The following is a 13,939-nucleotide window of genomic DNA, read 5'->3' on the forward strand; positions in this document are numbered from 1 at the left end:
GACAATATTCATATAAGCTAATTTCAGTAAAACCACAGAGATACCGGAGCTGTCTTAGACAGGAATTTACCGTAGACTTGGTTCTTTTCTGCTTTTTCCTGGATGTTCATAGCCACTGCCCTGCCCTCTGCTATTGGGTAAATGAGTACCATTTTTCTCCCTGAATCATCACACAGAAAGTCTCCAAATCCAAGTGCAAAATGGTGGCCCCTCAGAGGCAACACCATGCAATTATAGGTCTGCAGCTTGACATATTCCAAGCAAGCAATTTACAATGTCAAACAGCGTGCAGTTTCTTTGTGCTGCATAAAAAAGACACCCTATCCATTTGCAGAATTGCTAGTAAATCAACATAATTTGCTTTCCCTGAGACTGCATTCTACTAAGGAAACCTCCCTCAAAACTGCTGAGATGACTACAATTATATAAAATTATGGCATCTTACAATAAGGAACTTCCCTATAATTGGTCATGCAAATGAAGGACAATAATACATATATAATTTAGACACAGAGGATTATCCTTGAAAAGCAGTCTGTTGTTCCCAAGCTAATTTCTCCAGGGTTCCCTCCGCTTCATAAAATCCCTGAATTCTACAATTCAGCAGCTATTAGGGAAACACTCTTTGCTTGGGGGCAATATATTCATATATTTAGAATATAATGTACGTCAAGTATTTGCAGTATTTGAACGCAAACCCGCCATCCCTGATGATGTCTGTCACTGCAGAATGAAGAATAATTAGGCTTGGTTTCGAAGCAGCTGACAGGCAGATTTTTTTTTCCTAGAAGTCTAACAGAAAGCCTGAGGGCATGTCAATGGTATCTAATTCCACACACCTGGCATCACCAAAGAAAACAGATCAGAGCCCACATTGGGGCTCTTTGTAATACACTTTCCCTGAGAGTGCTGCCCCAAGACAAGGAAAGATTCACCCTTCCTTGTACTGTGTTGGTTTACAGATCTGGATATGGCTTTCATCAAAGAATGTCCTTGAAATTCAAAAAGTCAGTTTATTCCGGGAGCAAGAAGACTTAGATAAAATGCAAGCAGCCTGGATCCTAGCACAGCTTTCACATTGACTAGCTCTGCGATCACGATCAAGTCAATTTGCTTTACTACCCGTCTCCTCAAGTGCAAAATGAACGAATTGAGTTATGTAATCCCTTTGCTATCCTTTCACTACAAAATATTATGAATCCAGGTGCCTGGGTGGCTCAGTCAGTTAAGCATCCAACTCTTGATTTCAGCTCAGATCATGATCTCATGTTCGTGAGATCAAACCCTGCGTCAGGCTCCATGCTGACAGTGTGAAGCCTGCTTGGGATTCTCTCTCTCTCCCCCTCTCTCTGCCTCTCTCTCGCTCTCTCTCTCTCAAAATAAATAAACTTAAATATATATTATGAATCTGTTAAGAGGTTGCTGGGTTCTTGGCCTAGATTCAGCAAAGAATTGGAGACACAAGACCAGAATGGCAAGACAGAGTTTGAGTAGGTAAGTACAGTACACTTTGCAAGACTGAAAGTGGATGCACTGCTGGAGCAGGAATGACGGTGACCCCAAGAAGCTCCACGTGCATTCTTTTAAGTCTGCTTTGTGTACACATAAACCTGGCTTTGGTTGACATTTTTACTTGGCAGCTGGTGGTTTTTTCATAGTTTGGCTTCACGCATGAGCCTACCCATGATGCATTCTGTTATAAACTGGATGTACTCTTGTGCTGTATTCTTATGAGTGTCTAATGAGCTTCTGTTGTGACCTTCAAAGGTATTTAAGGGCTTACTTGCACCCTTTGTGCGCATTGGCTCAGCTCTTGGAAGTCCTCTGGTGGCTTTTGAGCCAGCTCTGTGGCTACTTAGCCTTTCCTGTCTGGTTAGCCCTCAGATGTGGCTCTGAAGGTGTGGCTGTAACCCTCAGGGGGTGGCCTGAGGGTGTGGCCATCACCTGCCTCATCCCTCTTCATTCATGCCTAACTGCCTAATAAATGTTGGCTATCACACAAAAGGTCACTTTGTAGTTACAGCAAGAATGTGGCCTCAAGACGGACAGGCTGGGGGCTGGATCCCAGTTAGGGTATTAGCTACATGAATCTATACAAGGAAGCTCCCTAAACCTTAGCTTCTTCATCTAAGAAATGAATTTAGGGGAGAATTAAGTGTGTACCTGATATATAATTACCATTAAAAATCTTAGCCTACATTCCAGGATAATTACAGCAACCCTAGGCAAAATTGTGCAATAAGTCAGGATGAAGCCCCTCTCCCTGGATTTTTCATTGTCCTTTAAGCTTATACTCCTGCCTTCATGCTGCTTCCTTCTTACAAACGGGATTATCCAGCCACACTAAAATGAGGGAGATACAACATATGAGCAGTATTTATTTATTTTTTATTTTACTGTAGTTGACACACAGTGTTACATTAGTTTTGGGTACTTAACATATGATTCAACATCTCTACACCTTATGCTGTGTATGAACTGTATCTCTTTTTTTTTTAAGTTTATTTATTTATTTGGAGAGAGAGAGCATGCGTGTGGGAGAGAGAGGCAGAGGGAGAGAGAAAAAATCCCAAGCAGGCTGTGTGCTATCAGCACAGAGCCCAATGCGAGGTTCAAACCCACTAATGTGTGATCACAACCTGAGCCGAAACCAAGAGTCGGATGCTCAACCAACTGAACCACCCAGGTGCCCCCGAACTGTATTTCTGCACAACACAGCACAGAAGCTAATAGCACAATACCTAGATTCAGACAGATCTGGGTTTGAATTCCAACTTCATCCCAAGTCACCCTGGGGAAGTTAGTTAATTTCTCCAAATCTCAATTTCTCCCTTTGTAAAAATGAGGATAATATTCTCTGCCTGTATACATTTGGTATAAGGACTAATGACGTTGATGTTCATCACTATCATGCTGACAGGCACGGTGATGTTCACTACAGGCTTAGTATTATGCTAGGTACTAGTGAGCATCTGATACACAATGGTGCTGGTTCTTATTCCCTCATCTTGATAATGGCTCGTTTAGCTTGTAAATAAAGACAAATTTGCTGTCTTCACACAGGAACTTGAACCACACTTCTCCTCTCTGCCCAGTTGATGATATGCCCCCATTCGAAAGACCCCCTGAAAACAAACCACCAGAGTCCAGAGTCAAAGCCAAGCGGCAAAGGTCATTTATTGCAGGTTCGAACCCAGTCCTCCGTGCACTCGTTGCCGGTGATGCTAAGAGGCCCCGAGCGAGGATCTTACAGCTTCTTTTATAGACAGGCACAAACAAGTTGGGGATTTTTCGAGGTTACAGAGCTGTTATTGGTTGACACTTAAATTTGAACACTCAGCAGAACTTGATTGGTTCCTGCCTTTATTTCAAACCACTCAGCAGAACTTGATTGGTTCCTGCCTTTATTTCAAACCACTCAGCAGAACTTGATTGGTTCCCGCCTTTAGGTCAGACCACAACCGGGCATGCCCTGGCTGGTTTCCGGAATGGGGGGGGGGGGAGGTCTTTTCTTTGCAGTTGTGAGTACACCTGGTAATTTTTCTCTTAGTCTCTCATTGATGTGTAAAAATTCATTGCAGTCTTCAGATTCTACCTTTTTCAAATTCACTTTGTTCTTTTGAGCCCTCTGTTTACTTCCCTTACTCTCTCTTCCAGTTTTCCGATAAAACAGCAACAACCACAATAGTCTCTCCAGTCCCGTTTACATAGGATTCCATCCTCAAATTTCTAGGATCCCTCAAATTTCTAGGTTCAAATTTCTAGGAGCCTGACACAGGGTTCGATCTCATGAACCATCAGATCATGATCTGAGCTGAAATCAAGAGTCCTTTCTCATTCATTCGTCCACCCAACCAATCATGAGTACTATGATGAGTACTTTCATGAGTCTTTGAATGAACACCTCCTATTTGCCAGTCTTCGTTAGAAGCTGGGAATACAAAAACAGTAGAGACTGTTTGTAATGGGCAGGTAATGGGCAGAACTGACAGAAGAGGCATATTTGAGAGACATCGAGGAGGCAACATCAACAGGACCCGAGGGTCCATGGATATGGCAGATCAGAAGTGAAGTTCACTCTCCTTAATTCCTCCCCAGGTTCTTCTAGAAGCTTTTGTGTGAATATGCTTTTGCACATCCTCCTCTACCAAGCACCATTGTAATGTACATTGTACGATATCAGGAATATTAATGTAAGGGGGAGAAATTTATTTTAACTTCTGGCAATTTGGGGAAACAAACTTTCCACTAGCTAAAACTGGCAGAAACTGATTTAGGGAAGGCAAGTGTCAAGTATTTGACTCCACTTAGTAATTTGGTTTGAGACCTTCAAAGTCTTTTTTTTTTTTAATTTTTTTTAAATGTTTTTATTTTATTTTTGAGAGAAAGAGAGAACATGAATGGGAGCAGGGGCAGAGAGAGAGACAGACACAGAATCTGAAGCAGTCTCCAGGCTCTGTGCTGTCGGCACAGAGCCTGACATGGGGCTCGAACCCACAAACTGTGAGATCATGACCTGAGCCAAAGTCAGATGCGTAAACAACTGAGCCACCCAGGTGCCTCAGAACCTTCAAAGTCTTTAAAATAATTCATTCTTTTAAGAGTCAAGGCTGTATTGATTAAAAAAAAAAAAAAAGCCAAAACAGAACATCTAGATGTGCTTTACTCTGCAAAGGAAAACAAATGCTATTCTGGAACCACAGTTAAGTCAACAAGCAGCCACACTTAAAGTGTAAAAAGCTGACAATCTGGACATGGATTGTTGCTTCCTTATAAGGCAAATAAGGAAGAGGGTGGGGGCCTCTGAGACCCCAAAATTAGAGATGAGAAAGTACACAAGAGACCAATGGCCTCCAACAACATGGCGGAAGTCCAGGAGCAAGAAGGAAAATGATCAGAAGGGGGCCCGTGTGCTGTGCACGGACAGACTCCTGAAGCAGCAACATGGATACCCAGTTTTGTCTTCCTTTCCTGCAGTGTAATCCACTTCTCCCACTCCTCCTTATTGTCCTGACATCTATACAGTCTATCTAAAATCTCTCGTATCCATTGGAAGGGCTGTACCTATGCACAGAGAAACAGCTCAACAATATAGAAAAGCTTTCTGGAGGCAGGAAAAAAACTGCAAGAGAATCCCCTACCAGTGACATCTCTTAGAGATACGTGATGACCTCCCATCTCCAGAGAACCCCATCAAAGAATGACAGAAGCCCACATGACTGCCATTTTTAAATAAAAAAGCAAACTGGAGACAAGAAGTTCAGAACCAATAAGAAGGCACACTAAGAAGATATACATAGCTTCACTTTTAGATCACAGTTGTCCCAATTGCATACTCATTTTGAAACTTTCTTGAGAATGTCATTGTTCATTAATGCTCAGCGTTGGAACTCTCTATCAATTGTATGCATCTGCTGCGTGCTGAAACAGTTAAGTGCTCAATTCTGTCAAACAGTGTTCTGTTCTATAAAAAAAATCCTGAAATATTAAAAAAAAAAAAATCCAGTTGTTAGAGTTGTTGCTCAGGGAACCTGCCAAACAGGGCTGTAATTTAACTGCAAACCTAGAAGCACAGTGATGGTCCAGGAAAGCTACTCTTATTCTGGCCCAGTCACTAAGGACATCCATGTGCCCGATCTAATGACACTTTCTGACTTCATCTTATTTGACCCCTCATCAGCCATGCCCAAAGGAATCCTTCTTTGAAATAGCTCTTCCCTTCCCTTGCATACTCTAGCTTTCTCTCCTCCCCCTCCTCTATTCCTTCTTGTTCTTTGTCACCCACACCTCCAACTCTTCTTGTAAACTTTGACTCCTTGAGTTTCTCAAAGTCCATCTTGGGCCACCTGCTCTTCTCTTCTTTGAAGCCCTCCCTTCTATGGTTTTAATTACCACATATGAGCCAAGGGCTTCCAATGCATAATTTCAGTCCAGACTTTTATTTGATGCCCCATAAAAATATAACTAACCAACTGTTGACAGCTCCATTTAGATATCTAGCAAGCAACCCCAACTCTACGTGTCTCAGACTGAAGGTGTCACCACTTTCCCCACAGCGCACCCCTACACCCCTGGCAAATCTGCAAGCTGTGCTTCCAACATCTTCCAACATGTCCAGGCTCCAGAGCTGCTCTTGCAAGAAACCCAGAACCATGGCCGATCCCTTCTTCCCTTCACCCCTACAACTAGTCACCCACTTCTGTTAATTCTACTTCCTAGATTTCTCAAATGCATCTATTTCTCTCCACTTTCCTTGCTCTGTTCTTGACCTCAGCCATGGTCTCCTCTCCCCTGGACTTCTGGAAAACCTTCTAACTGGTCTACCAGAGCTTTTTTTTTTTTTTTTTTTTTTGAGAGCGGGGGCAGAGGGGGAGAGAGAGAATCTTAAGCAGACCCCATGCCCAGCATGGAGCCCAATGAAGGGTTCAATCCCAAGACCCTGGGATCATGACCTTAGCCAAAATTGAGTTGGATGATCAACCGACTGAGCCACCCAGGTGCCTCTCCCACACCTATTCCTATCTTCTCCAATAAAGCCTTCTCCTTGAGGGCAGGGTGATATTTTTAAACACAGTCACAATGTCACTCCCTTGCTTAAAACCCTTAAATGGATTTCTATTACATTTAGTCTAGAAGATCCAAAATCTTGAACATCACCAGTATGATATGGTCCTGCCTAATCTGGCTTATGTCCATTCCCTAACATGAGCTCCCCCAACCCTGCTTCTTTCGTTCCACATTACAGCTACACTGGACATTGTTCAGTGCCTCTAATGAATCAGGCTCTTTTCCACCTCACAGCCTCTGTATACGTAGCTCCTTCTGCCTGAAATGCTTTTCTATTTCTTTTGACTACCCTCACTCTTGCTTAATGTGTTAGCTTAAATAAATGTCTCTTCTTCAGAGAAGTAGCTCTTGATCCCTACCCAGAGTGTGGCAAAGACCATATCACCTACTACATAGTCCAAGTATTCCCTCCACATTTTTCCAGATTTTCTTGCTGTAGAATAGAGTTTGGTAACTAGCTTCAGTCCACTGGCTGGGAGGTATGACACGCTCTGGTCTTTAATAGAAACTTCGCCATATGCTCTCATTAATGTAGCTGAAAGCAAAGACCTTCATGATAGTAGAATTGTAAGGTGTTACAATTTATTTATTTATTTTTGTTTATTATTTTTGAGAGAAACAGTGAGAGCAGGTAGGGGCAGGGAGAGAGGGAGACACAGAATCCGAAGCAGGCTCCAGGGTCCGAGCTGTCAGCACAGAGCCAGACGCAGGGCTCGAACTCACGAACCATGAGATCATCACCTGAGCTGAAGTTGGACACTTAATGGACTGAACCACCCAGGCACCCCTTGAATTGTAAGATTTTAACATGAGTGAGAAATAAACCCTTGTTGTGTTCAGCCATGGTAACCTTGGGGTTTTTCAGCAGAACGTAGTTTAGTCTATCCTGAGTAATAGTCTGTTAGATTGTCTCGGTAGTCAATCTCACATCATCTTGCTCTGCTATGTGGCTGGCATCTAGCACAGTGTCTGACCTCTAATGGGCCCTGAGAAAATATTTGTTGAATCAGTAAATGGGTAAAATGCCAGAGTGCATACATTGACAATGATTTCCTTTCAAAGAGATTAAAATAGATTTAAGACAAAAAAGATTTAAGATTCTTTGCTAGCATTCATAGAAGACTCTGGAGATTCAAGGTCATCTGCAATGTGACCCTGAGCACTTTACTCTTCTTCCTGGGGTTAGACAGGATAAATGACAGGACACCTGAAGTTACAATCCCTGAGAGATTCTCTTTTCAGAAGATAGAAGAAAAAGGCACCACAACAATTGTATATCTTATGCCCGCTTTGCACGAAGACATGTGTAGATTAACAATGCTAAGAGAGAGGTGCCTGGGTGGCTCTCTTGGTTAAGCATCTGACTTTGGCTCAGGTCATGATCTCATGGTTCATGAGTTCAAGCCCTGCACCGGGCTCTGTGCTGACATCTGGGAGCCTGGAGCCTGCTTCAGATTCTGCATCTCCCTCTCTCTCTGCCCCCATCCCCTGCTTATACTCTGTCTCTCTCAGGAAAAAAAAATGCTAAGAGGGATTTCCTGAGTGAGGGGGAAAAATTATCAACTTTCCTTTTCAACTACAGACAGAAATAAAAAAGACTATGAATGAAACTATGGTTTTTTATTCTTTCATTTATTAAGATATTAGCTTAATACAAAAGTCTCATCGATCATGTTAATAATAAAATAATGAATAATAGAAATAAATACCAATACTTTCTTTTGGCTTGAAAATAGTACAAATTAATATGGTACCCCAGGATTTGGTTTCAATAAATTGTTGCTCTAAAAGCACTATTTTGGTTCATCTTAAGTTGGGGAAGTCTAGCCATTTCGTTCTTAAAAAGTAGTATTTCGAGAGTTCCGGAAGATGGCGGCGTAGGAGGACGCTGGTCTCACCGCGCGTCCTGCTGATCACTTAGATTCCACCTACACCTGCCTAAATAACCCAGAAAACCACCAGAGGATTAGCAGAACGGAGTCTCCGGAGCCAAGCGCAGACGAGAGGCTCACGGAAGAGTGTAGGAAGGGCGGCGAGGCGGTGCGCGCTCCACGGACTGGCGGGAGGGAGCCGGGGTGGAGGGGTGGCTCGCCGGCCAAGCAGAGCCCCCGAGTCGGGCTGGCAAAAGCGGAGGGGCCGGTGTTCCGACAGCAAGTGCAAATTAGCGTCTGGGAGGTCATAAGTTAACAGCTCTGCTCAGAAAGCGGGAAGGCTGGAGGACAAAGGGAGGGAGAGCTGCTGAGCCCCCGGACGGCAGAGCTCAGCTTGGCGGGGAAGAAAGGCGCTCGCCAGAGCCATCTCCCCCGCTCATCCCCCAGCCAAAATCCCAAAGAGAACCAGTTCCTGCCAGGGAACTTGCTCGCTCCGCGCAAACACCCAACTCTGTGCTTCTGCGGAGCCAAACCTCCGGCAGCGGATCTGACTCCCTCCTGCTGCCACAGGGCCCCTCCTGAAGTGGATCACCTAAGGAGAAGCGAGCTAAGCCTGCCCCTCCTGCCCCCGTGCACCTTGCCTACCCACCCCAGCTAATACGCCAGCTCCCCAGCACCACAAGCCTGGCAGTGTGCAAGTAGACCAGACGGGCCACACCACCCCACAGTGAATCCCGCCCCTAGGAGAGGGGAAGAGAAGGCACACACCAGTCTGACTGTGGCCCCAGCGGTGGGCTGGGGGCAGACATCAGGTCGGACTGCGGCCCCGCCCACCAACTCCAGTTATACACCACAGCACGGGGGAAGTGCCCTGCAGGTCCTCACCACTCCAGGGACTATCCAAAATGACCAAACGGAAGAATTCCCCTCAGAAGAATCTCCAGGAAATAACAACAGCTAATGAACTGATCAAAAAGGATTTAAATAATATAACAGAAAGTGAATTTAGAATAATAGTCATAAAATTAATCGCTGGGCTTGAAAACAGTATACAGGACAGCAGAGAATCTCTTGCTACAGAGATCAAGGGACTAAGGAACAGTCACGAGGAGCTGAAAAATGCTTTAAACGAAATGCAAAACAAAATGGAAACCACGACGGCTCGGATTGAAGAGGCAGAGGAGAGAATAGGTGAACTAGAAGATAAAGTTATGGAGAAAGAGGAAGCTGAAAGAAAGAGAGATAAAAAAATCCAGGAGTATGAGGGGAAAATTAGAGAACTAAGTGATACACTAAAAAGAAATAATATACGCATAATTGGTATCCCAGAGGAGGAAGAGAGAGGGAAAGGTGCTGAAGGGGTACTTGAAGAAATTATAGCTGAGAACTTCCCTGAACTGGGGAAGGAAAAAGGCATTGAAATCCAAGAGGCAAAGAGAACTCCCTTCTTCAGACGTAACTTGAATCGATCTTCTGCACAACATATCATAGTGAAAATGGCAAAATACAAGGATAAAGAGAAAATTCTGAAAGCAGCAAGGGATAAACGTGCCCTCACATATAAAGGGAGACCTATAAGACTCGTGACTGATCTCTCCTTTGAAACTTGGCAGGCCAGAAAGGCTTGGCACGATACCTTCAGTGTGCTAAACAGAAAAAATATGCAGCCGAGAATCCTTTATCCAGCAAGTCTGTCATTTAGAATAGAAGGAGAGATAAAGGTCTTCCCAAACAAACAAAAACTGAAGGAATTTGTCACCACGAAACCAGCCCTACAAGAGATCCTAAGGGGGATCCTGTGAGACAAAGTACCAGAGACATCACTACAAGCATAAAACATACAGACATCACAATGACTCTAAACCCGTATCTTTCTATAATAACACTGAATGTAAATGGATTAAATGCGCCAACCAAAGACATAGGGTATCAGAATGGATAAAAAAAACAAGACCCATCTATTGGCTGTCTACAAGAGACTCATTTTAGATCTGAGGACACCTTTAGATTGAGAGTGAGGGGATGGAGAACTATTTATCATGCTACTGGAAGCCAAAAGAAAGCTGGAGTAGCCATACTTATATCAGACAAACTAGACTTTAAATGAAAGGCTGTAACAAGAGATGAAGAAGGGCATTATATCATAATTACAGGGTCTATCCATCAGGAAGAGCTAACAATTATAAATGTCTATGCGCCAAATACCGGAGCCCCCAGATATATAAAACAGTTACTCATAAACATAAGCAACCTTATTGATAAGAATGTGGTCATTGCAGGGGACTTTAACACCCCACTTACAGAAATGGATAGATCATCTAGACACACAGTCAATAAAGAAACAAGGGCCCTGAATGATACATTAGATCAGATGGACTTGACAGATATATTTAGAACTCTGCATCCCAAAGCAACAGAATATACTTTCTTCTCAAGTGCACATGGAACATTCTCCAAGATAGATCATATACTGGGTCACAAAACAGCCCTTCATAAGTTTACAAGAATTGAAATTATACCATGCATACTTTCAGACCACAATGCTATGAAGCTTGAAATCAACCACAGGAAAAAGTCTGGAAAACCTCCAAAAGCATGGAGGTTAAAGAACACCCTACTAACGAATGAGTGGGTCAACCAGGCAATTAGAGAAGAAATTAAAAAATATATGGAAACAAACGAAAATGAAAATACAACAATCCAAACGCTTTGGGACGCAGCGAAGGCAGTCCTGAGAGGAAAATACATTGCAATCCAGGCCTATCTCAAGAAACAAGAAAAATCCCAAATACAAAATCTAACAGCACACCTAAAGGAAATAGAAGCAGAACAACAAAGGCAGCCTAAACCCAGCAGAAGAAGAGAAATAATAAAGATCAGAGCAGAAATAAACAATATAGAATCTAAAAAAACTGTAGAGCAGATCAACGAAACCAAGAGTTGGTTTTTTGAAAAAATAAACAAAATTGACAAACCTCTAGCCAGGCTTCTCAAAAAGAAAAGGGAGATGACCCAAATAGATAAAATCATGAATGAAAATGGAATGATTACAACCAATCCCTCAGAGATACAAACAATTATCAGGGAATACTATGAAAAATTATATGCCAACAAATTGGACAACCTGGAAGAAATGGACAAATTCCTAAACACCCACACTCTTCCAAAACTCAATCAGGAGGAAATAGAAAGCCTGAACAGACCCATAACCAGCGAAGAAATTGAATCAGTTATCAAAAATCTCCCAACAAATAAGAGTCCAGGACCAGATGGCTTCCCAGGGGAGTTCTACCAGACATTTAAAGCAGAGATAATACCTATCCTTCTCAAGCTATTCCAAGAAATAGAAAGGGAAGGAAAACTTCCAGACTCATTCTATGAAGCCAGTATTACTTTGATTCCTAAACCAGACAGAGACCCAGGAAAAAAAGAGAACTACAGGCCAATATCTCTGATGAATATGGATGCAAAAATTCTCAATAAGATACTAGCAAATCGAATTCAACAGCATATAAAAAGAATTATTCACCATGATCAAGTGGGATTCATTCCTGGGATGCAGGGCTGGTTCAACATTCGCAAATCGATCAACGTGATACATCACATTAACAAAAAAAAAGAGAAGAACCATATGATCCTGTCAATCGATGCAGAAAAGGCCTTTGACAAAATCCAGCACCCTTTCTTAATAAAAACCCTGGAGAAAGTCGGGATAGAAGGAACATACTTAAAGATCATAAAAGCCATTTATGAAAAGCCCACAGCTAACATCATCCTCAACGGGGAAAAACTGAGAGATTTTTCCCTGAGATCAGGAACACGACAGGGATGCCCACTCTCACCGCTGTTGTTTAATATAGTGCTGGAAGTTCTAGCATCAGCAATCAGACAACAAAAGGAAATCAAAGGCATCCAAATTGGCAAAGATGAAGTCAAGCTTTCGCTTTTTGCAGATGACATGATATTATACATGGAAAATCCGATAGACTCCACCAAAAGTCTGCTAGAACTGATACATGAATTCAGCAAAGTTGCAGGATACAAAATCAATGTACAGAAATCAGTTGCATTCTTATACACTAACAATGAAGCAACAGAAACACAAATAAAGAAACTGATCCCATTCACAATTGCACCAAGAAGCATAAAATACCTAGGAATAAATCTAACCAAAGATGTAAAAGATCTGTATGCTGAAAACTATAGAAAGCTTATGCAGGTAATTGAAGAAGATATAAAGAAATGGAAAGACATTCCCTGCTCATGGATTGGAAGAATAAATATTGTCAAAATGTCAATACTACCCAAAGCTATCTACACATTCAATGCAATCCCAATCAAAATTGCACCAGCATTCTTCTCGAAACTAGAACAAGCAATCCTAAAATTCATATGGAACCACAAAAGGCCCCGAATAGCCAAAGTAATTTTGAAGAAGAAGACCAAAGCAGGAGGCATCACAATCCCAGACTTTAGCCTCTACTACAAAGCTGTCATCATCAAGACAGCATGGTATTGGCATAAAAACAGACACATAGACCAATGGAATCGAATAGAAACCCCAGAACTAGACCCACAAACGTATGGCCAACTCATTTTTGACAAAGCAGGAAAGAACATCCAATGGAAAAAAGACAGTCTCTTTAACAAATGGTGCTGGGAGAATTGGACAGCAACATGCAGAAGGTTGAAACTAGACCACTTTCTCACACCATTCACAAAAATAAACTCAAAATGGATAAAGGACCTTAATGTGAGACAGGAAACCATTAAAACCTTAGAGGAGAAAGCAGGAAAAGACCTCTCTGACCTCAGCCATAGCAATCTCTTACTCGGCACATCCCCAAAGGCAAGGGAATTAAAAGCAAAAGTGAATTACTGGGACCTTATGAAGATAAAAAGCTTCTGCACAGCAAAGGAAACAACCAACAAAACTAAAAGGCAACCAACGGAATGGGAAAAGATACTTGCAAATGACACATCGGACAAAGGGCTAGTATCCAAAATCTATAAAGAGCTCATCAAACTCCACACCCGAAAAACAAATAACCCAGTGAAGAAATGGGCAGAAAACATGAATAGACACTTCTCTAAAGAAGACATCCGGATGGCCAACAGGCACATGAAAAGATGTTCAACGTCGCTCCTTATCAGGGAAATACAAATCAAAACCACACTAAGATACCACCTCATGCCAGTCAGAGTGGCCAAAATGAAGAAATCAGGAGACTATAGATGCTGGAGAGGATGTGGAGAGACGGGAACCCTCTTGCACTGTTGGTGGGAATGCAAATTGGTGCAGCCGCTCTGGAAAGCAGTGTGGAGGTTCCTCAGAAAATTAAAAATAGACCTACCCTATGACCCAGCAATAGCACTGCTAGGAATTTATCCAAGGGATACAGGAGTACTGATGCATAGGGGCACTTGTACCCCAATGTTTATAGCAGCACTCTCAACAATAGCCAAATTATGGAAAGAGCCTAAATGTCCATCAACTGATG

Source organism: Neofelis nebulosa, chromosome 1, assembly GCF_028018385.1.
Source record: "Neofelis nebulosa isolate mNeoNeb1 chromosome 1, mNeoNeb1.pri, whole genome shotgun sequence".
In the NCBI taxonomy this organism is placed as follows: domain Eukaryota; kingdom Metazoa; phylum Chordata; class Mammalia; order Carnivora; family Felidae; genus Neofelis; species Neofelis nebulosa.